At 47.4% G+C, this 25,113-nt stretch overlaps 2 pseudogenes; one reads left to right on the top strand and one right to left on the bottom strand.

Moving 5' to 3' along the window:
* The first annotated feature begins 1,513 nt into the window (after nucleotides 1–1,513).
* LOC119951191 overlaps nucleotides 1,514–25,113 on the top strand; it is a 73,211-nt pseudogene continuing 49,611 nt past the window's right edge.
* On the bottom strand, nucleotides 13,770–18,014 carry LOC119952374 (annotated as a pseudogene).

Below are 25,113 nucleotides of genomic sequence, written 5' to 3'. Positions count from 1 at the left end.
TGAATCCCTTCCCACACAGAGAGCAAGTGAACTGCCTCTCCCCAGTGCCATTCTTTGGTGTCAACTCTTTGGTGTTTCCGCAGGCTGAATAATTGACTGAATCCCTTCCCACACAGAGAGCAGGTGAATGGCTTATCCCCAGTGTGAACCCGCTGGTGTGAACGCAGGCCAGATGGATCACTGAATTCCTTCCCACACAGGTAAACGGCTTCTCTCCAGTGTGAACTCGCTGGTGTGTCTGTAGGCAGGATAACACAGTGAATCCCTTACCACACTGAGCACAGGTGAACGGCTTCTCCCCTGTGTAACTGCGTCGATAAATCCCAAGTTGAGATGGTGCATTGAATCCCTTCCCACAGTCCCCACATATGCACAGTTCCTCCATGTTTTGTTTCTCTCCAGGTCAGAAAATTAGTTGGAAGTCTCGTTCACACGTGTCACTCCTCGCTGTGAATGGCACAATGTTGGTTCATTCGGGGGCAGGGCGGGGGGGTCTCAGTGCTTTTCCAGTCACAATGATGTTTAAAATCTTTTGAGGCTGTCAGATCAGGCAAACATGTCTTCTCCCTTTCTGGATTCAAAGGCCGATGATAGTCAGATCCCAAGGAATCTGGCGACTCTGTCAGATCGAGACGTTACGTTTGAGATTTCTGTTTGTAATTCCTCCTCTTCTCATATCCTGTAAAAGGAGTTTACAAAAGACATCACAGTCAGTACAGGATAGAAATTCAGAACAGATAATTCTAGTTTCTGGAGAACATTCTTTCCTCTCTCAGTCCCCAATACCGAGTCTCTAATGCCTATTTCTCCCTGTCTTCAGGGAGCGGCCTTGGAGGGGCAGAGTCTGGGAGCAGTCAGTATAAAGACCTTTCCTCGGGGATTCACCGCCTAGTTTCCAGGGAGCGGACTGAGGGCTCCGGATTTTCGTAGCTGAATAAAGAAACCTTTCCTTGGGGATTCACGGCCTACTCGCCAGGGTGTGGATTTGGAGCCGGAATTTTAATACCTTCCCCCGGGGATCAGCAGCCGAGTCTCCAGGCAACGGAATCGGAGCTGGAGGACTGAGAGCCGCCTGGTCCTCCAGCCAATCAGAGACAATGAGGGGCGGGATGGAGGACTAAGACAGTCGCCTGGTCCTCCAGCCAATCAGAGACAATGAGGGGCGGGGTTGGTGAACTGAGAGCCGCCTGGTCCTCCAGCCAAGCAGAGACAATGAGGGGCGGGGTTGGAGGACTAAGACAGTCGCCTGGTCCTCCAGTCAATCAGAGACAATGAGGGGCGGGATGGAGGACTAAGACAGTCGCCTGGTCCTCCAGCCAATCAGAGACAATGAGGGGCGGGGTCTATCCTGATTGTGTTCCCCTCCCCATCCTCCACTCACTCAACAAATATTTTGGGCATTAACTTGACCCTGGTCCTGGGAAAGAATCAGGGAGCTGACAACTATTCATCAGGGTTTGCGGCTCCATAAAGTATTTCCAAATCCTCACACCCACCTCCTTAGTTTCGCTCGGTCTCCAAAACGAACAGGCCCATTAATCAGAATGCGCATGCTCCAAACTCCGACAACGCCGCATGCGTCCCGGCGTTGACCGGTAATGCGCATGAGCAGATAAGAGCCCACCCACCGACTGCCTGCTGAGGTATTGACCAATGGAAAGAGTGAACCCACCGGAAGTATACTGGACCTTCAGCCAATCAGAGCGCGGGCTTTGTGTGACTGGAGATCTAGCTTCACAGACTGAAACTTACTCATGTTTCCAACATCTGTGAGTAAAACACTTTCTTTTCTCCCCCTTTTCATTTCTTTTCTCATTCTCACCTTCAATTGGTTACTTGCAGCAACTGAAGGGAAAGGAAGTGAATCCACGGAGGGTGCAGACTCTGGAAAGCTTGGCCCAGGTCTCTCTCTCTCTTAAAGACATTGTAAGAAGTCTTACAACACCAGGTTAAAGTCCAACAGGTTTGATTCAAACACGAGCTTTCGGAGCGCAGCTCCTTCCTCAGGTGAATGTGGAATCCTTGATTCACCTGAGGAAGGAGCTGCGCTCCGAAAGCTCATGTTTGAATCAAACCTGTTGGACTTTAACCTGGTGTTGTAAGACTTCTTACTGTGCTCACCCCAGTCCAACGCCAGCATCTCCACATCATGGCTTAAAGACATTGACATCCTTTGCTCCCTCAGCTTGACACATTTATTTGTCTGGCTAAAAGGATGGTACCTTTTATGATTCACCGGATCCGAGAACACCAAGCTCACCTGTCTGCCACACCCGAGAACAAAACCACACAACCTCGTCCCAGACAGATGTGCCCTGTTCACCGCCTTGAACTGAGTCAATCTGCACCGAACACAGGAGGAGGTCGAGTTGACTCTGTACAGTCTCACTCCACACCCCCTCCACAGAAACCAGATCCAATTCCCCCTCCCACTTCCTCCTCACCTCATCCAGTGGAGCTTGCTGTGCAGACAGGATCCAACTGTAGATCTGAAATCTACCCTCACCGACTTCAGCAAGAGATAGAATCCTAATCATCAGAGAGGGCGGTGGTGCTAAAGGAAACACCGAGATCGCCTTATGTAGGAAATCACGCATCTGAGAAAATTAGAGCTCGCGAGTTGTAATTTTTCTATCAGTTCATCAAAACCAATAAACCTGCCGTTCACAAACAAGTCACCAAACCTCTCCAGCCCTTCCCTCCAGGACCTAAATCCAAATCTGGAGGCACAAAGCGGTGAGTCCCACAGAGAGGGGCCAAGAACGATATCTCATCCATCGTGGAGAGTGGGTCCGTGGCCACCATGCACCCCAACAAAACAGAGCAAACAGCAAGCTGTAGTCACCGTCGATAAACCTTCCCTATCCCCCAGCTCCCCGCCTCTCATTAAAACCACAACCAAAAGCCCGAAGAACAACCCCAGACCCTGAGCTCAACAATCCTTAACCCCAAACAGAACCAACGCACTCCGCCCATTATCTAAAACCTATACTGTGTTAATGAGCTGCAGTTACCCCCACCACTTCGCTCCCATTAACTACCTTCATCAGCTCACAGGGCAACTCCCTCCCGGGGCATATAAAACATAGTAACCATAACAACAACTCCCCCTGCCTGCACCCAACTTTAAATAAAGGAAACCCCACCCCCACACAAAAACAGTAAAATACAAACTGGTACAAGAAACCCCAACAAGACCCCAAAACCACAATCCCTCTCCAATAACAACAAGACCCCATATATAATACAAAATATACCCAGCCTGAGCTTCCTCACAAAAGCGTCGGCATCATCCAGTGCCTCAGAAGTAGTGGTCTCTTGAATTAAAACTCACTCGGAGTTGTGCGGGGTAAACCGCCCCAAACCGAACTTCACGTATGAAAAGTGCAGCCTTGGCCTTGATAAATGCCGCCCTCTTTTTTGGCAGCTCCGCCCCCTGATGGGGCCTGATGGCACGGCTCCCCCATTTGTAGTTACGGCGATCATTCGCCCACCTCAGAACTCGTTCCTTATCCCGGTAACTGTGGAAGCTGACGGTTATTGCCCGAGGTGGCTCTCCTGGGCGAGGTTTCTGACAGAGCGAGTGATGGGCCTGATCCACCTCGGGAGGGAACAACTGCCCACCCTCCCCACCATCTTCCCAAATATCCTGGACATGTATTCAGTCAGGTCCGGGCCCTCCAATCCCTCCGGCTGCCCCATAACGCGAAGTGTTTGTCTCCTGGAGCGATTCTCTAAGTCGCCTACTTTGGCAGAGATTTGTTATTATCAGCCAACAGACCATCTCAGCCTCGAAAGAGACAATCCGCTCGCTCTTCATCGAAACAGCCGCCCGGTGCCCTTAAACCCTTTACTGTTTCGTCCATTTTTGCCAATATCAATCGAATAGGAGCTGGCGGCTCCTCGATTGATATGGGGAGATCCTCAGAGATAGTCGGCTGTTGCTAAGATGCCCATGAGCATCTCAACTGACAACACTATAACTTTCGCTTCGGCAGCAGCCGCCGCTATTTTGTTTCCAATGAGCCTGGAAAAGAATCTGAATCGGATGACGATTCTTTGCTCGCTGGCTTCTTCAAACTTGGTTTCTTGGACATTTCCACAGTATGGGAGCTTTATCCCATTGACAAATTTAAAACATCCCCAAACCCCCTCAAATACCGGGTGAAGAAAGGGAGCACGGTAGCATTGTGGATAGCACAAATGCTTCACACCTCCAGGGTCCCAGTTTCGATTCCGGCTTTGGTCACTGGATCACTGTGCGGAGTCTGCACATCCTCCCCGTGTGTGCGTGGGTTTCCTCCCACAGTCCAAAGATGTGCAGGTTAGGTGGATTGGCCATGATAAATTGCCATTAGTGTCCAAAATTGCACTTAGTGTTGGGTGGGGTTACTGGGTTATGGGGGTAGGGTGGAGGTGTTGACCTTGGGTAGGGTGCTCTTTCCAAGAGCTGGTGCAGACTCGATGGGCTGAATGGCCTCCTTCTACACTGTAAATTCTATGAAACTATGAAAACAAAGTCCCCGGATGAGAGCTCCCGACATGTCGCAACCGGAGTCCCTGTCTGTTCTGAATTTCTGTCCTGTACTGACACTGATGTCTTTTGTAAATTGTTTTTACAGGATATTAGAAAAAGAGGACATACAGACAGAAATCTCAAACTAAACGTCTCGATGAGACTGAGTCACTTGATTCATCAGGGCCTGAACATCATCGGACTTTGAATCTAGAAGGAGAAATGTTTGTCTCGTCTGTCGGCTTGAGAAGATTTAAAACATCAGTGTGACTGGAAAAGCACCGAGACACACACACCCGAGTGAGAGTGTTCCAGGGCACTGACTGTGGAAAGAGCTTTAACCAGTTACACAGCCTGAAAAAACATCACACCATTCACAGCGGGGAGAGACCGTACACGTGTTCTGTGTGTGGACAAGGCTTCGACTGATTGTCCGAACTGGAGAGACACGAGGAGACCCAAAATATGGAGAAACGATGGAAATGTGGGGACTGTGGGAAGGGATTCAGAGTCCCATCAGAGCTGGAGATTCATCGACGTAGTCATACTGGGGAGAGACCATTCACCTGCTCTCAATGTGAGAAGGGATTCACTCAGTATTCTGACCTGCAGACACACCAGCGAGTTCACACTGGGGAGAGGCCATTCACCTGCTCTCAGTGTGAGAAGGGATTCAGTCAGTCATCCAGTTTGCGGACACATCAGCGAGTTCACACTGGAGAGAGGCCGTTCAACTGCTCTCGGTGTGGGAAGGGATTCATTCAGTTGATCAGCCTGCAGATACATGAGCGAGTTCATACTGGGGAGAGGCCGTTCACCTGCTCTCAGTGTGGGAAGGGATTCATTTCCTCAACCAACCTGCAGATACACCAGCGAGTTCACACTGGGGAGAGGCCGTTTACCTGCTCTCAGTGTGGGAAGGGATTCATTTCCTCATCCAACCTGCAGATACACCAGCGAGTTCACACTGGGGAGAGGCCGTTCACCTGCTCTCAGTGTGGGAAGGGATTCATTTCCTCAACCAACCTGCAGATACACCAGCGAGTTCACACTGGGGAAAGGCCGTTTACCTGCTCTCCATGTGGGAAGGGATTCACTCAGTTATCCCACCTGCAGATACACCAGCGAGTTCACACTGGGGAAAAACCGTTCACCTGCTCTCAGTGTGAGAAGGGATTCACTCAGTTGATCAGCCTGCAGATACACCAGCGAACTCACAGTGGGGAGAGGTCGTTCACCTGCTCTCAGTGTGGGAAGGGATTCACCCGGTTAGACAACCTGCAGTCACACCAGCGAGGTCACACTGGGGAGAGGCCATTCACCTGCTCTCAGTGTGGGAAGAGATTCACTCATATGTCCAGCCTGCAGACACACCAGCGAGTTCACACTGGGGAGAGTCCGTTCACCTGTTCTCAGTGTGGGAATAGATTCACTTTGTTATCCAACCTACAGAGACACCAGCGAGTTCACACTGGGGAGAAGCCATTCACCTGCTCTCCATGTGGGAAGGGATTCACTCAGTTATCCCATTTGCAGGCACATCAGCGAGTTCACACTGGGGAGAGTTTGTTCACCTGTTCTGAATGTGGGAAGGGATTCCGTGATTCATCGCACCTGCTGAGACACCAACAAGTTCACAAGTGATTACAGGGGTTGGATTTTGCTGTTATTGTTTATGCTCTTTATTACATCCAGGACTGCATTTTGGTCATTCTGACAGTTGGTCAATGGGGATGGTTGGAGAGATTCCTCTGCTGGACTGGCCGGTGTCACGACTTTGACTCCAGTGGGCTGACGTTCTTTGAGCCTTGTTGTGAATACCTGGTTTCACATTTCACAAAGATCACAGATTGAAAGTTGGTTTGGAAGTTGGAAGATGTTTCCTTCCCATTTCTGTTTGGACCCCCTAAAGCATGCCACCTTGCCATGGAGATGGGCAATGGAGGGTACATGGTTCTTTTGTTTAATTTATCTCTGTGTTTCTTGCAGAAGAAAATTATCAAGGTATAGGGCAGGTTATCTGACATGGACTGAGAAACAACATTAAATGGTGTGATGGGAGATGGGCAATAACTAATATTTCTGGGGATTGGTTAGCTCAGTTGGCTGGATGGCTGGTTTGTGACACTGAGCGACACCAACAGCGTGGGTTCACCTGCCGTACCGGCTGAGGTCATCCGTGAAGGCCCTGCCCCCTCAAAATTGCCCCTTGAGTGAGGTGTGGTGACCGTCAGATTAAATCACCACCAGTCAGCTCTCTCTCTCTCACGCAAAGGGGAATGCTCTGATGGAATTCTGACAATGTACCAGTCAGTAACAAGGTTAAGATACGGGAGTTATGTATACACAAGACCCAAGGACGGTCGATGAGGGGATCTGGAAGACATCATGTGTTCATGACTAACCCCCTATCTGTCCATGAGCTGATCACGCAGTTCCCTGCTGCCCAGTAACCACTTTCATTGGATCTACCAGTCAATGTGTGTCATCTATAATCATTGTGATTGGATCGTGTCCGGCTGAGTTGGGCTGACTATTTGAAATTGTATAAATGATGATGATTCCCTTTATTCAGTGGAGATGTATCTGCTTTTACCCAGGGGCTTACTCCCCGCCGGTGTTACAACAATAAACTGTTTGATGTTTGAAGCGGACCTGAATGTCGAGGGATTCTTTTGGATTCATTCCCGCTCACAGGAGCATAACCTACTTTTGTATTCAATTCCCCCACAATAAACAATAACATTCTATTAGCTTTCCTAATTACTTGCTGTACCTGTATCCTCGCCTTTTGTGATTCATGCTCTTGGACACCCAGATCCCTCTGAATCTCAGAGCTCTGCAATCTCTCACCATTTAGATAATAAGCTTTTTTATTCTTCCTGCCACAATGGACAATTCCACATTTTCCCACATTATTCTCCATTTGGCAGATCTTTTCCCACTCACTTAACCTATCTATATCCCTTTGTAATCTCCTTATGTCCTCTTCACAATTTACTTTCCTACCTATGGGGGCAGCACGGTAGCACAAGTGGATAGCACTGTGGCTTCACAGCTCCAGGGTCCCAGGTTCGATTCCCTGCGCGGAATCTGCACGTTCTCCCTGTGTCTGCGTGGGTTTTCTCCAGGTGCTCCGGTTTCCTTCCACAGGCCAAAGACATGGTGGTTAGGTGGATTGGCCATGATAAATTGCCCTTCGTGACCAAAAAAAGGTTAGATGGGCTTATTGGGTTGCAGGGATAGGGTGGAAGTGAGGGCTTAAGTGGGTTGGTGCAGACTTGATGGGCCGAATGGCCTCCTGCACTATGTTTTATCTTTGTATCAGAGGAGCAGGCCATTCAGCCCATCAAATCTACTCTGCCATTCAATACAATCATGGCCAATCATTCACTTCATTGCCTTTTTCCCCACACTATCCCCATCTCCTTTTGAAATTAAATGAAAATCACTTATTGTCACAAGTAGGCTTCAGTGAAGTTACTGTGAAAAGCCCCTAGTCGCCACATTCTGGCGTCTGTTCGGGGAGGCTGTGATGGGAATCAGACCGTGCTGCTGGCCTGTCTTGGTCTGCTTTAAAAGCCAGTGATTTAGCCCAGTGTGCTAAACCAGCCCCTTGTGTTATTGGTATTTAGAAATCTGTCAGTCTCTGCTTTAAACACACTCAATGACTGAGCTCCCACAGCCCTCTGGGGTAGAGAATTCCAAAAATTCACAACCCTCTGAGTAAAGGAATGTCTCCTCCGAGACCAGTCCTAAGTGGCTTCTCCCTTATTTTGAAATTGTGTCCCCTGGTTCCACTCCCCAACCCGGGGAAACATCTCACCTGCACCAACCCTGTCTATTCCTTTATGGATTTTGTAAGTTTCAATGAGATCACTTCTCATTATTTGGAACTCTAGAGAATACAGGTCAGGTTTCCCCAATCTCTCCTCAAAGTGCAGCCCTGCCATCCCCGGAACAAGTCTGGTGAATGTTTGTTGCGCTCCCACTCTGGCGATAAGGGCAGTAAAACTGTACTCAGTCCTCCAGCTGCGGTCTGACCAAGGTTCTGCACAACAGGTACATTCTGGTCGGTCTCACCACTTTGCTTCCAGTGGGGCTGATGCTCATTGAGCTTTGGAGTGGACGTTGCTGCTGAAATGATCCACAAGAGATAATGAAGGACATTTATTTTGTCCTGGATAGCATGGGGGAGACGGTGACCTTGTGGTATTGTTGCTGGATTAGTAACCCAGAGACCCAGGGTAATGCTCTGGGGTCCCAGGTTCAAATCCCGTCAGGGCAGATGGTGAAATTTGAATTCAATAACAATTTGGAATTAAAAGCCTAATGATGACCATGAAACCATTTTGAACCCATCTGGTCACTAATATCCCTCAGGGAAGGAAATCTGCCATCCTTACCCAGTCTGGCCCACACACAGATGCGGTTGACTAACTGTCCCCCACTGAAATGACCCAGCAAGTTTCAGGGTGATTATGAATGGGCAACAAATGCTGGCCCAGCCAGCGATACCCACATCCCAAGAAATAATTTTTTATTCTACCACGACAGGTAGATCTAAAATAAATACATTTGTCTCTGTTCCATTGAGTCTACAGCACAGGGCTAGGCCAGTCAGCTCAATTGGTCTCTGTCAGTATTTATATCAGCTCCAATAACCACGTGGTGCTGGAGCATCTCGGTGTTGCTCTTTTATAACCGCAGTGTGTGCTTACCCCGTCTGGTGGACAAATGATCACACAAGTATTGCAGTTCAATCACAGTTTATTTATTACACACAAGGTTATATACTTAAATAATCACGAGTTCATGTACACTAAGGCTATAACTATCAATTTAAACGACCAAGACTTAACTTCCAAATGACCGGCTGGTGTAGGGTAGATATGGCCTTATCTGTTTCCTCACTTATGGCAGCTGGAGTTCGAGTAGGTTGCCTGTGCTTGATGGTCATCCTTCGGTAGATGTCACGGGTCCATGAACTTGGCTGATGTAAGTAGCTGTGCTGCAGTCGGAGGTCAGGCGCAGAGCCGGTCCAAAAGAGAGAGAAATGATGGCCGCACTGCCTTTTAACCGGCTTAAGTTTTCGCCGCCCTTTTGTGAGTGGTTTCTGGGTCACTGTCCATCAATTCCTCATGGCTCCACCCTCTGATCGGTCACATCCAATCAGGGGCTGCCACATCACTTCTGGGGTGGCAGTCAGTGGCTAATCCTAGGAGGGCTCCGAGCAGGGCCTTGGTGCCGTTCCGTCTGGAAGATGATGTGATGGACAAGATTGTCCATTGTTCCTTTAATTGCCTTTCAATGGCCCACTTGCAGGTGTGAGGCCCATTTCCTGCATAAGTCTGGGCTGCCCTTTGCAAATATACAAACTGCAGCTTGTCTGTGTCCCAAGCCTGACCACATTTCCCATCACTCTTTGCAGCATTTTAGATGGCCATATAGGTAACAGTGATCGTAATATTATAGGGAAGTCAATGTTTATTCATTTTAATAGCTTTTGTTAGTTATGTTCAGTTATCACAGAATCAAGGTATATGAAACAATTCACTCAATCCGAAATTGCACAATGTGAGTCTCTGTCTTCAGGTGCAGTCGTCCTTGACAAGTGACTTGTGCCATATTGTCTCAGGCCAAAGTAGGTTTAATTTTATGGTTTTACCACAGGACTAATGCTGAATGAAAATCTCTGTTACATTTTATTGCAGGATTTGGGGATACACGTTTCTTGTAGTTTAATTCTGTCAATGCTGGAGAAATTCTGTGTCTTAAATTGTGTCTTTTAATATGCAGCAAAGTAGTCACTTTCCTTCAAATTCTACAACAGATTTTCTCCATTGGTGTAGGTTTTATTCTCAGTTTCTGTAATGGTGTTGTGGTTATGTCATTTCTGTGACTTTTATTTCTTAGGAACATGTAATTTATGAATAGAAAATGGTGTTTTGTAATTTGTGTCTTGTTACTGAAACTTTCACACACCAATCACCTTTATGGATTTATTTTCTGTGTTCAGTAGGAATTGCTGTATTAGTTTAGGTTTGTGTATCTTGTGTACTTTCAGTTATTTGTATTTAAGTAACTTGCTTCAGTCATCAGCAGTCACTAAGAAGTTATGATGTGGAGATGCCGGCGTTGGACTGGGGTGAGCACAGTAAGAAGTCTTACAACACCAGGTTAAAGTCCAACAGGTTTGTTTCAAACACGAGCTTTCGGAGCACGGCTCCGAAAGCTCGTGTTTGAAACAAACCTGTTGGACTTTAACCTGGTGTTGTAAGACTTCTTACTAAGAAGTTACACATGGCACCTGAAGATGTATCATCTCAGCACGGTGGCACAATGGTTAGCACAGCCTCTTCACAGCGTCCGGGACCCGGGTTCAATTCTGGCCTTGTGTCACTGTCTGTGCGGAGTTTGCACGTTGTCCCTGTGTCTGCGTGGGTTTCTTCTGGGTGCTCCAGTTTCCTCCAACAGTCCAAAGATGTGCAGGTTAGGTGGGGTTAGGGTGGGGAGTGGGCCTAGGTAGTGTGCTCTTTCAGTGGGTAGGTGCAGACTTGATGGGCTGAATGTCCTCTTTCTGCACTGTAGGGATTCAGTGGTTCTATGGTATCAGTTAGGACGATGAGCCTGACGAATATTAATCATGAGAACTTGACACCACAATGAGAAAGTGACATCACACATCAGCAAGGTGACCGATTTCCTTCAGAGTCCAATCAGACATTGATCGTGCCCCATTTAACCAATCAGGGACTGACCATGGGTTGCTTGGGCCAATCAGAACCACAGGTTCACTACCATCAGACCACGTGCAGAGGTAATTGCTAGAAAGGGTTAATGAGCTACAATTCTCTGGAGCTCGACACGCAACACAACATGAAGGAAGAGGACAGACTTCAGTCAACAGAACAAGAGACATCGCCAAAGTCACCCAGAAGTCGAGAGCTGGTGATCCAGAGTGAAAGGACTGATCCACTGTCTTGGTTGAATATTGTGATTGAATTGGCAAGTGAATTAAAAGTAGAGGAGTCGGTTAAATCTTGGAAGGGACATATATATTATGTATTAGTTGAGTGCCTGGGTCTGTTATAAACACAGGACAGTGGGCAGCACGGTGGTGCATTGGTTAGCCCTGCTGCCTCATGGGGCTAAGGTCCCAGGTTTGATCCCAGCCCTGGGTCACTGTCCTTGTGGAGTTTGCACATTCTCCCGTGTTTGCGTGGGTTTCGCCCCCAAAGATGTGCAGGCGAAGTGGATTGGCCATGATAAATTGCCCCTTAATTGGAAAAAATGAATTGGGTATTCTAAAATTTAAAAAATAAATAAACACAGGAGAGCTCATGAGCAAGCAGTCCAGGTGTGTAGCACATTCTGGTGGGGACACCGGTCTGGAGAGGATGTGGTTGCAGTTCGGGAATGAGAGGGAATTAAAAACATGAAAATGTGGGGAAGGGAAGAAAAGATGGAGAGAGAGGGAGAAGAAAGAGAGAGAGAGAGAATTAAGGTTGGAGTTAAAGGCAGAAGTGAGGAAAGTTAAGGAGGAGTAACCCTTCCCAGTCCAAATCCCAGTGGGGATCTTTTTAAATTTATACAGGCCCTACCAAGATTTGAGGGGAAAGATATAGAAACATTCTTCATGGCATTTGAGAAAATTGCAACTCAAATAGAGTGGACGAAGGAAGAGAGAGCATTCCTCATGCAAAGTAAACTGACAGAGCAAGTGCAGGAAGTTTATACTTCCCTGTCAAAGGTGCTGTTTCACGGTTACAACAAGGTAAAAGACTATTCTGGGTGTATTTCAATTAGTTTTGGAGCCATTGAGGCAAAAGTTTTGGAATTTAAGGAAACAACCAGGACAGACTTATACTGAATTTGAAAAGGACAATTTTAATTGGTGGGTATGAGCATTGGGTGTTGAAACCAGCTATGGTGCTCTAAGAAAAAGAATTATCCCAGAAGAATTTAAGAATTCAATACCTTCTGTGATAAGAATTCACATTGAAGACCAAAGGGGGATGACCGCTAGACAAGCAGCAATAATGGCTGACCATTGTGAGCTGATCCATACATTTAAATCTTTGTTCCGTCACCCCCATAATTTGGTTAAGGATAGGAAGCGGGAGAGTGAAAGGAAGAGAGGTAGCCAAGGTAAGGAATAGATAGCTGGGAATGCTCGGAGGTCGTCTCCTCAGACCAGGAAGGAAGGTGCTGAGCGTGGAGGTGAGGCTCAAAGGTCTCAGTGTTACCGTTCCAATAAAGTGGGGAGCATTCATACAGCCTGTTGGACGTTGTGAGGAAAGCCCATGGGACTTGTTGAGATTCATAAGGGGGATTCTGAAAAGGGATCAAAAGTGGAGAATAGCACAGAGCGGACAGTAGCTCTAAGTGGAATTAGGAGACCTGAGGTAAACTGTGCTGTGGAAGCAGGTGTGGTGAATGAGGTCGATGAGAGATATGCAGGGCTTTGATCTGAGAGGAAGATCACCCCATTTTCATCAAATGATGGAGCCAAACCCAACATTATTTCAAGGGTCACAGGTCCCACACAAACTCTCTCGCTGGAGAGGGATTTGTTTTTTCCTCTGGAGAGTTCAATGAAAGCTAAGGGGCTGGATTCTCCGCTGTCGGGATTCTCCGTTTCACCGGCAGCCCGGGGAATTCCCGATGGCATGGGGCTGCCCACAATGGGAAACCCCACTGGCCGGCTGGTGAGATGAAGAATCCCGGGGGCCCCCTGCAACAGATTTCTGGTATGGCGGGACGGAGAATCCTGCCCAAGGTATTGGTGAATGGGATACGTGGAGACTATATCCCAGTACAATTGGAGTGTGATTTATTGTCAGGACTTCTGGTTGTCAGAGTGGTTAAGAAGTTGCCTGTAGACAGAGTAGACTTACTTTTGGGGAATGATTTGGCAGTTCATAGAAGTTACAGTGCAGAAGGAGGCCGTTCAGCCCATTGAGTCTGCACCAGCTCCTGGAAAGAGCACCCTAGCCAAGCCCACATCTCCATCCTATCCCCATAACCCAGTAACCCCACCCAACACTTAGGGCAATTTTGGACTCTAAGGGCAATTTAGCATAGCCAATCCACCTACCCTGCACATCTTTGGACTGTGGGAGGAAACCGGAGCACCCGGAGGAAACCCAAGCACACATGGGGAGAACGTGCAGACTCCGCACAGACAGCGACCCAGCAGGGAATCGAACCTGGGACCCTGGAGCTGTGAAGCAATTGTGCTATCCACTATGCTACCGTGTTAAGTTGTGAAGGTTGTAGCTTCACCCATGATTGCAGAGAGTCTGAGGGAGGAAAAGGAGACAAAACAGTTACAGGAACAGTTTCCAGATATTTTTCCGTCATGTGTGGTGACCAGGGAAATGGCTAAACAAAGTTCATCGCCAGAGATTAAAGTCAGGCCACAATCAGATGGTAGAGCAGCCAAAACTATCCTTGAGACTGGGGATAATTGTGAGGAAGTATTTGCTAGGACTTCATTAACTGAGGCCCAGGAGGCAGACCCAGAGTTATATAGATTAGCACAGTTAGGTCTCATGGACGTTGAGGCTGAAATGGTTCCAAAGTGTTACTACATTGAGAACAGAGTTCTGAGGAGGAAGTGGAGACATCCTTATATATCTGTGGTTGAGGAGTGGATGTTTGTTCATCAGATATCCCAAATATCGTAGGGAAATACTGCGGGTAGCACGAGATACCAATGGCAGGATTTGTGGAAATTCGGAAAACCCAGGCATCAGTCAACAGGCATTCTTCCTGGCCAGGACGGCAAAGAATGTAGTGCGATTCTCTCCAAATGGTCGTACCTGTCAGGTAATAGGTAAACCGCAACACAGGATTAAACCCGTGCCTTTAATACCCAGACCAGTGTTTTAAGAACCATTTATTCGGGTATTGGTGGGCTGCAGAGGATCGTTGTGTAAAATGAAGGCAGGGCTGAGCGGCCTCTCCCCTGTGTGAACTCGCTGGTGTCTCTGCAGGTTGGATAATTGAGTGAATCCCTTCCCACACTGAGAGCAGGTGAACGGCCTCTCCCCTGTGTGAACTCGCTGGTGTGTCTGCACGATGGATAATTGAGTGAATCCCTTCCCACATTGAGAGCAGGTGAATGGCCTCTCCCCAGAATGTACTCGCTGGTGTCTCTGCAGGGTGGATGTTTGAGTGAATCCCTTCCCACATTGGCAGCAGGTGAATGGCCTCTCCCCAGTGTGAACCCGCTGATGTTTCTGCAGAGTGGATGAATGACTGAAACCCTTCCCACACTGCGGGCAGGTGACTGGCCTCTCCCCAGTGTGAACTCGCTGGTGTATCTGCAGGGTGGATGAATCACTGAATCTCTTCCCACACTGAGAGCAGGTAAATGGCCTCTCGCTGGTGTGAATGCAGGGTGGAGGAATCACTGAATCCCTTCCCACACTGAGGGCAGGTGAATGGCCTCTCCCCAGTGTGAACTCGTTGATGTCTCTGCAGATTAGACGACTGAGTAAATCGCTTCCCACACTGAGAGCAGGTGAACGGCCTCTCCTCAGTGTGAACTCGCTGATGTGTCTGCAGGGTGGATGAATCACCGAATCCCTTCCCACACTGAACACAGGTGAACAGTCTCTCCCCAGTGTGAATTCGCTGATGTGACTGCAGGCTGGATAATCGCGTGAATCCCTTCCAACACTGAGGGCAGGTGAACGGTCTCTCCCCAGTGTGAACCCGTTGGTGTATCTGTAGGTTGGATGACTGAATAAATCCCTTCCCACACTGAGGGCAGGTGAACGGCTTCACCCCAGTGTGAACTCGTTGATGTCTCTGGAGGTTGGATGAATCACTGAATCCTTTCCCACACTGAGAGCAGGTGAATAGTGTTTCCCCCGTGTGAACTCGCTGGTGTGACTGCAGACAGACTAAATGAGTGAATCCTTTCCCACACACAGAGCAGGTGAATGGTCTCTCCCCAGTGTGAATGCGTCGATGAGTTTCCAGCGCAGATGGGACTCTGTATCCCTTCCCACAGTCCCCACATTTCCAAGGTTTCTCCATGTTTTGAACTCCTTGTGTCTCTCCAGGTTTCCTGGTCAGTTGAAGCCTCGTCCATACACAGAACACGTGTACAATCTCTCCCCGCTGTGAATGGTGCGATGTTTATTCAAGCTGTGTAACTGGTTAAAGCTCTTTCCACAGTCAGTGCTCTGGAACACTCTTACTCGGGTGTGTGTGTCTCGGTGCTTTTCCAGTCACACTGATGTTTAAAATCTTTTGAAGTCAACAGATCAGTAAACCATTCTCCCTCTGGATTCAAAGACCAATGACATTTAGGCCCCGATAAATTGAGTGAGTCTGTGAGACCGAGACATGATGTTTGAGATTTCTGTCTGTAATTCCTCCTCTTCTAATATCCTGTAAAACAGTTTGGAAAAGACATTGCAGTCAGCATAAGATCGAAATTCAGAACAGACAATTCTACTTACAATGGAACATTCTTTCCTCGCCCATTCCCCCAAAGCTGTAAATCTCCATCCCACACACTCTCCCTCCATTCTCACTCTGCTGTATCTAATATTCACCCTCCCAATTCTCCTGAAGGTGCTGATTCAGGCTGATTAACAGATCCATGCTCACTGCTTCCTGTCCTGGACACGGAAACCATAACAAATCGGAGTTGCAGTCGGCCATTCGGCCCATCGAGCCTGCTAACCATTCACTGAGATCATTGGCCGATCTACCTCAGCACCATTTTCTCACACTATCCCCCATATCCTTTGATATCTTCAATATCTATAAACCTATCAATCTTTGTCTTGGAAAAACTTGATGACTGAGGCTCCACAGTCCTCTGGTGTACAAAATTCCAAAGCTTCACAACATCCTCGAGTGAAGAAATCCCTCCTCATCTCAGCTTTCTTTCCATTTTCCCACCTGTTCCCCATAACCTTCTTCAATCAGAAATCTATCGAACTAATCCGTAAAAATATTCAATGACCCTCGCCCTCCCTGTGGAAGAGAAATCCAGAGACTAACAACCATCTGATGGAAGAGATCATTGGAAATATATAACAGAGTTATTATACTATATTAAACAGGTAGAAATAATAATAAATGTGCGTTATTACAGAACTCTGAATAATATATCGAATGCATAGCATATAACAACACTAGACATATCATACGGGGTGGCACAGTAGCACAGTGTTTGGCACTGTTGCTTCACAGCGCCAGGGTCCCAGGTTCGATTCCCAGCTTGGGTCACTGTCTGTGTGGAGTCTGCACGTTCTCGCCATGTCTGTGTGGGTTTCCTCCGGGTGCTCCGGTTTCCTCTCACCAGTCCTGAAAGACGTGCTTCTTAGGTAAATTGAACATTCTGAATTCTCCCTCCGTGAACCCGAACAGGCACCGGACTGTGGCGACTAGGGGCTTTTCACAGTAACTTCATTGCAGTGCTAATGTAAGCCTACTTGTGACAATAATAAAGATTATTATTATGATTATCTGTCTGATATTAATTTACTGTCACCTTAAATGTCAGCCATCTCCTGGGGAAACCAGCCCTTTAATTGTGAACATGAGGAAAGAGTCCATCCTTTTGGACAGACAAATAAATGTGTCAAGCTGAGGGAGCAAAGGATGAGAGAGAGAGAGACCTGGGCCAAGATTTCCCGAGTCTGAACCCTCCCTGGATTCACTTCCTTTCCCTTCAGTTGCTGCAAGTGACCAATTGAAGGTGAGAATGAGAAAATAAATGGAAATGGGGAGAAAAGAAAGTGTTTTACTCACAGATGTTGGAGACAGGAGGAAGTTTCAGTTTACGTGAAGCTCAATCTTCAATCACTCTCATTGGATGCAGGACCAGAGTCCTTCCGGTCGTCCAACTCTTCCCATTGGTCAACACCAATACTGGACGGTCAGGAGGTGAGCTCTCCCTCGCACATGCTCAGTTCACCTTCTCCCTTGGACATGCGCAGTCACTGGCCGGGGGGGAATGAGGTGAGCGGCTTCTCGCTCTCGGCGGAGACGTCAGCCGGTTGCCTGGAAACGTTGTCACGAGGAGGGAGAACAATGAGTGGGGACCCGGCTGGGAGCCTGCGCCGAGAATGATTCCTATTGGCTGATTCAGGCTCTCACACAATGAAAGGTTCTGGTTTCCCCAGGAGGTGGCTGACGTTTAAGGAGACAATAAATTAATATCGGCCAGGAAGCAGTGAGCAGGGATCTGTCAATCAGCCTGAATCAGCACCTTCAGGAGAATTGGGAGGGTGAATATTAGATACAGCAGAGTGAGAATGGAGGGAGAGTGTGTGGGATGGAGATTTACACCTTTTGGGGAATAAGAGAGGAAAGAATGTTCCTGAGAAACTACAATTGTCTGTTCTGAATTTCTATCCTGCACTGACAGTGATACATTTTTAAAACTCCTTTTACAGGATATCAGGAGAGGATTTGCAGACAGAAACCTCACACCAAACATCAGCTGCAGATCTGCTCTATTCATTAGCCTTTCATTGTTGGATAAACGTTTGTCTATTCTGTCTGCTGCAGAAAATTTTATGAATCAACATGACTGGAAAAGCACCGAGATACACATACAGCCGAGTGATAGTGTTCCAGAGCACAGAATGGGAAAGAGCTTGAATCAGTTATATAGCTTGAAGAAAACATAAAGAATTGGTGCAGGGAAAGACCCAACACGAGTTGTGTGTGGACAAGGCTTCAACAAATGAATTGAATGTTGAGAGGCAGAAAGACACCCGCAAGGAGAAACAATGGAAATATAGGGAATGTGGGAAAGGATTCATAACCCCCACTGAAGCTGGAAATTCACCAGTCCTGGTGGGTATTTTTCATCCTATATTAAATTATAAGTTATTGTTTTATTTGTTCATGGATGTGGGCATCGCTGGCTAGGCCAGCATTTATTGCCCATCTCTGAGGACATGTAAGAGCCAACCACATTACTGTGGGGCTGGAATCACATGTAGACCAGAGCAGGTAAGAATGACAGATTTCCTTCCCTAAAGGACACTAGTGAACCAGATGGGTTTTTACAACAATTGACAATGGCTTCATGGTCATCATTGGACTTTTAACTCCAGATTTTTATTTAATTCAAATTCCACCATCTGCCCTGGTGGGATTTGAACCCAGGTCCCCAGAGCATCACCCTGGGTCTCTGGATTACTAATACAGCAACAATACCACTACGCCACTGTCTCCACATAATTAGGGTAGGGACTTTGTTGATTTATTGTTTAAATATATAGTATTCTTTTCAAATTAAAAGGGTTTACTCATGGCAGGAGAGCCATGGTTTGGTCCCCTTGCTCCATGTGGGAATCCAGGTGCATTTCCAGTTCCCGGGACCAGCATTGTGTGCAGGAAGTGTGTCCAGCTGCAGCTCTTGGAAGCTCGGGTTTCAGAGCTCGAACGGCGGCTGTGGAGCATCCCCGAGTCTGAGAGCATCGTGGATAGCATGTTTAGAGAGGTGGTCACACCGCAGCTGAAGGAACTTGAGGAAGGAATGGGTGACCGCCAGGCAGTCCAAGAGAAAGAGACAGGTAGTTCAGGAGTCTCCTGGGGTCCCCCTCGCTAATCGGTATTCCATTTTGGAGGCTGATGAGGCTGGTTCCTCCAGGGAGTATGAACAGAGGCAAGTTTCTGGCACCACAAGCAGCCTGTCTGTACAGGAGAGGGGAAAGAGAGGAAGAGCAATAACAATAGGGCATCCTATTGTATCTGGAAAATCTCAGATATGTCAACCAGTATTTTAATCAAAGTTCTACCCAAGTGTCTTTTAATAGTGAGGAGAAAAATGGACAAAATACAATCTTTATTGAACAAAGATAATCCGTAAATTAACCCAAGTTTGTATACAAGAAATATCCAGGATTCGGCTCTAATATGCACAAAGGTGATTGGATTGATCTGTAGATCCAATCCTCAAGCCTCTCTGGTCCATCATCACTGGGTTAGTCTCGCTGGCAGCTTCCTCCCTCCTTCCTTCTCTGGTCAGTCTGGGGTTGGTCAGGGTCATCTCCCACATCAGGTTTTCGCTGCTGCTTGGACATCTATTTACAGTGGTTCTCAACCTTTTTTAACCCATGGACCCCTTTTCCTCTTAATTTTTTTTGTGGACCCCCATAGTGAGTAATTAAGAAAAAAATGCAGATTTATTCAATGAGATCCCTGTGGTTGATGCTGCTCAGCGAGTTTTTTTATATTCGGCTCCATCGAGGTCAATGATAGTCGAAGATCACCCTTTTTCACAATGCCGAGTCTATTACGAGCTTTTGATAATAAGTGAAAAACACGACTAAATCCTGATTCAACAAGGTAAGATTATGGAAAAGCTATAATGTAGAGCTGTGCTTTATCCCAGAGTAGTGGGTACTTTTTAGCAGTGTCATTTGTTTTCCATATATTATGCTTCCCATCTTTGAATTTTGCGTGCAATATTTCATCACTTTGTAATTCAATGAGGGTCTCCTGTAAAGAAATGTTATTCATAACTTGAGTTAGGATGAAAAATCTGAAAGAAAAATAGTTTGAATCGAACTATGAACTTTATTAAACATATGGAAACTGCGTTCCAGGCAAAGCAAGGCATATCTCTTCACCCATAAATTTATGAATCCCAAGGGAGATTAGTGGGACAATTAGGGCCACAGCAAATGCACCTTTTTGGTTCTGAGCCCCTTCAGCCCTCAAGGTAAATTAGATAGATTATAATCTCTCTTTGACCTTTGTCAGTGCGAGAGAGAGAGAGAGAGAGAGAGAAAGGTGAATATTCATCATGAAAACAAACATCTAAAGTCGCTGCCTGCTACCTGAGAAAAGATGGGTGATTTTCACCTCCGTTTGTTCTAGGTAACTTTAAATTTACGACACTGTCAAATGTAAAGTTTTTTTCTTCTACTTGATTGCCATAAAAAATTCATAGCTACATGAATATTTCTACTTTTAGTATTTTAATATGGCGTAGATTACTGTAAAAATTTTATTCTCAGTAATAACAATTGTTCTGAAGTAGAATTGCTCTATGGACCACTAAAATATCACCGTGGACCCCCAATTCGGTATTTTATTTGTGTGGACCCCCAGTAATGTTACATGGACCCCCAGGGTCCATGTGGACCCCGGTTGAGAACCACTGATTTACATCCTCCTTCCTTCCCGCCTTTTCCAGAAACTACTCTGGCTTCTGGCCAATGAGATCTCGGGAGAGGGTCCCAACACCCAATGGGTTTCTTGATGTCTGCTTGACAGGAGACTGGGCCCCACCCCCAAGTGTTCACCTCTGTGGTGTTTGCTGGCACATAACCTGTTGTTCTGGGTGCACAAGAGTCTGGCTCGATCTGGGACACTGACAATGGGCTTGTGCAATGAATAGAGTGCAATGATCTGTTGATGATGAGTTGGTAGGGCAGTTCCAGACATGTCGGAGTCTGTATATTCGAACTTGACCAAGTTCGAATTCCCAGCAGGCCATTTGCTGGTGCTGACTCGTTTAACTTAAAATGTCCAATTCTTTAATTTCGGATTTCCAATTTTAATGGGGCTTAAAACTAGGCCGGCTAGGTCACCACAGTCCCTCCTTTTGATTCAGTGAGCATCAGTGAACATTTAAGGGTCAATAAATTAATATCGGCCAGAGATATGTCGAGTGTTGTTATATGGTACAGATTAGATATATTATTTATGGTTCTGTACAGTACATATAATTTTTATTTCTCGTATTGTAATATTGTACTATAACTACGTCATATATTTTCAGTAATCTGTTACCTCAGAGGGTTGTTAATCTCGGGATTTCTCTTCCTCAGGGGCCAGTGGAGTCTGGAGGTCATTGAATATATTCAAGGATGAGTTAGACAGATTTCTTTTTTTAATTTGAAGTACCCAGTCTTTTTTGTTCAATTAAGGGCTCCTCTCCCTTGGCCATGTGCAGTTCCTGGGCCATCTGCCCGCATGGCAGATGGAGCGAATTCTCCAGCATGGGGGATATTGGGAGCTGCGGCCGCCATTACTCATCCGGAGCCCAGTCTCCACCTCCTGGACTGGGATGAAAAGTGGAGGGGTGGGCATTGACCACAACCTTACACGAAGCACATGTGGGTAATCACTGGATTGGATTGTGACTCTTTACCCCCTTGCCAAAACATTTTTTAACTTAAAAGTACCCAATTCAATTTTTATCCAATTAAGGGGCAATTTAGTTTGGCCGATCCACCTACACGGCATATCTTTGGGTTGTGAATATGAGACCCACGGAGACACGAGGTGAATGTGCAGATTCGTGAGCTGGAGCCGGACTCAAACCTGGGTCCTCGTTGCCGTGAAGTTAGACAGATTTCCGATTGACGAGGGAGTTGAGTGTCATGGGGAACAGGTCGGAAAATTAAGTGAAAGGAAGATAAGGAGTGAATTCTTCATTCGAGGATGCGGTGAAGCTTTGGAATTCTCTACACCAGACGTCTGTCAGCAAGTATTTTCCATTTCGTGATTGATAGGTTTCGAGATAGTGAAGATATCGAGGGATATGGGAGATAGTGTGGGGAAAATGGTGTTGAGGAGATCGGCAATTGAGCTCAATAAAGGGTTCAGCAAGTTTAATGGGCCAAATTGCTGACTGCAGCTCCTATTTGTTATGGTCACTGTGTCCAGGACAGGAAGCAGTGAGCAGGGATCTGTCAATCAGCCTGAATCCGCACCTTCAGGAGAATTGGGAGGGTGAATATTAGATACAGCAAAGTGAGAATGGAGGGAGAGTCTGTGGGATGGAGATTTACAGCTTTTGGGGAATGAGAGAGGGAAGAATGTTCCATCGGAAGCAGAATTGTCTGTTTTGAATTTCTGTCCTATACTGACAGTGATGACTTTTGTAAATTGTTTTTCCAGGATATTAGAAGAGGAGGAATTACAGACAGAAATCTCAAATGTCACGTCTTGATCTGACAGAATCACTTGATTCCTTGGGACACAGAAACAGGTGAGAGTGTTCCAGAGCACTGACTGTGGAAAGAGCTTCAACCAGTTACACTGTCTGAAAAAAACATTGCACCATTCACAGCGGGGAGAGACCGTACACGTGTTCTGTGTGTGGGTAAGGTTTCAATTGTCCAACCTGGAGAGACACAAGGAGAACCAAAACATGGAGAAACCGTGGAAATGTGGGGATTGTGGGAAGAGATTCAGTGCCCGATCTAAGCTGGAGTGTCATCAACGCATTCACACTGGGGAGAGGCCGTTCAGCTGCTCTCAGTGTGAAAAGAGATTCACTCAGTCATCCCACCTGAAGAAACACCAGCGAGTTCACACTGGGGAGAGGCCGTTCACCTGCTCTCAGTGTGAAAAGAGATTCACTCAGTCATCCCACCTGAAGAAACACCAGCGAGTTCACACTGGGGAGAGGCCGTTCAGCTGCTCTGTGCGTGAGAAGGGATTCGTTCGGTTATCCGGCCTGAAGACACACCAGCGAGTTCACACTGGGGAGAAGCCGTTCACCTGCTCTCAGTGTGAAAAGAGATTCACTCAGTCATCCAACCTGAAGAAACACCAGCGAGTTCACACTGGGGAGAGGCCGTTCACCTGCTCTCAGTGTGAAAAGAGATTCACTCAGTCATCCCACCTGAAGAAACACCAGCGAGTTCACACTGGGGAGAGGCCGTTCACCTGCTCTCAGTGTGAAAAGAGATTCACTCAATCATCCCACCTGAAGAAACACCAGCGAGTTCACACTGGGGAAAGGCCGTTCACCTGCTCTCAGTGTGAGAAGAGATTCAGTAATTCCTCCCACTTGCGGACACACCAGCGAGTTCACACAGGGGAGAAGCCGTTCACCTGCTCTCAGTGTGAAAAGAGATTCACTCAGTTATCCAGCCTGAAGAAACACCAGCGAGTTCACACTGGGGAGAGGCCGTTCACCTGCTCTCAGTGTGGGAAGGGATTCAGTCATTCAATCAAACTGCGGACACACCAGCGAGTTCACACTCGGGAGAGGCCGTTCACCTGCTCTCAGTGTGAAAAGAGATTCACTCAGTTAGGCCACCTGCAGACACACCAGCGAGTTCACACTGGGGAAAGGCCGTTCACCTGCTCTCAGTGTGAAATGAGATTCATCCAGTCATCCCACCTGCAGACACACCAGCGAGTTCACACTGGGGAAAGGCCGTTCACCTGCTCTCAGTGTGAGAAGGGATTCAGTAATTCCTCCCACTTGCGGACACACCAGCGAGTCCACACTGGGGAAAGGCCATTCACCTGCTCTCAGTGTGGGAAGGGATTCACTCAGTCATCCAGCCTGCGGAGACACCAACGAGTTCACACTGTGCAACCGCGTCCGTTCAGCTGCTCTCAGTGTGGGAAGGGATTTATTCAATTATCCAGCCTGAAGAAACACCAGCGAGTTCACACTGGGGAGAAGCCGTTCACCTGCTCTCAGTGTGAAAAGAGATTCACTCAGTCATCCCACCTGAAGAAACACCAGCGAGTTCACAATGGGGAGAGGCCGTTCACCTGCTCTCAGTGTGGGAAGGGATTCAGTCATTCAATCAAACTGCGGACACACCAGCGAGTTCACACTGGGGAGAAGCCATTCACCTGCTCTCAGTGTGAAAAGAGATTCACTCAGTTAGGCCACCTGCAGACACACCAGCGAGTTCACACAGGGGAAAGGCCGTTCACCTGCTCTCAGTGTGGGAAGGGATTCAGTGAGTCCTCCAACCTGCGGAGACACCAACGAATTCATGCTGGGGAGAAGCCGTTCACCTGCTCTCAGTGTGAAAAGAGATTTGCTCAGTTAGCCCACCTGCAGACACACCAGCGAGTTCACACTGGGGAAAGGCCGTTCAGCTGCTCTCAGTGTGGGAAGGGATTCACTCAGTTATCCAGCCTGCAGAGGCACCAACGAGTTCACACTGGGAAACCGCGTCCGTTCAGCTGCTCTCAGTGTGGGAAGGGATTTATTCAATTATCCAGCCTGAAGAAACACCAGCGAGTTCACACTGGGGAGAAGCTGTTCACCTGCTCTCAGTGTGGGAAGGGATTCGCTCAGTTAGCCCACCTGCAGACACACCAGCGAGTTCACACTGGGGAAAGGCCGTTCACCTGCTCTCAGTGTGGGATGGGATTCTCTCAGTTATCCAGCCTGCGGAGACACCAACGAGTTCACACTGGGAAACCGCGTCCGTTCAGCTGCTCTCAGTGTGGGAAGGGATTTATTCAATTATCCGGCCTGCAGACACACCAGCGGGCTCACACTGGGGAGAAGCCGTTCACCTGCTCCCAGTGTGGGAAAGGATTCATTTACTCAGGCAGCCTGCAGACACATCAGCGAGTTCACTCTTGGAAAAGGCTGTTCACCTGCTCTCAGTGTGGGAAGAGATTCAGTAAACCAGTCACACTACGGAGACACCAGCGAGTTCACACTGGGGAGATGCCGTTCACCTGCTCCCAGTGTGGGAAAGGATTCAGTTACTCATCCAACCTGCAGAGACACCAGCGAGTTCACTCTTGGAAGAGGCCATTCACCTGCTCTGTGTGTGGGAAGGAATTCTGTGTTTCCTGGCGCTTACTCAGACACGAACAACTTCACA

The sequence above is a fragment of the Scyliorhinus canicula genome, chromosome 17, assembly GCF_902713615.1.
Source record: "Scyliorhinus canicula chromosome 17, sScyCan1.1, whole genome shotgun sequence".
NCBI classification, from domain to species: Eukaryota; Metazoa; Chordata; class Chondrichthyes; order Carcharhiniformes; family Scyliorhinidae; genus Scyliorhinus; species Scyliorhinus canicula.
The sequence above is the reverse complement of the archived record's forward strand: the minus strand, read 5'-3'. Positions and strand labels throughout refer to the sequence as shown.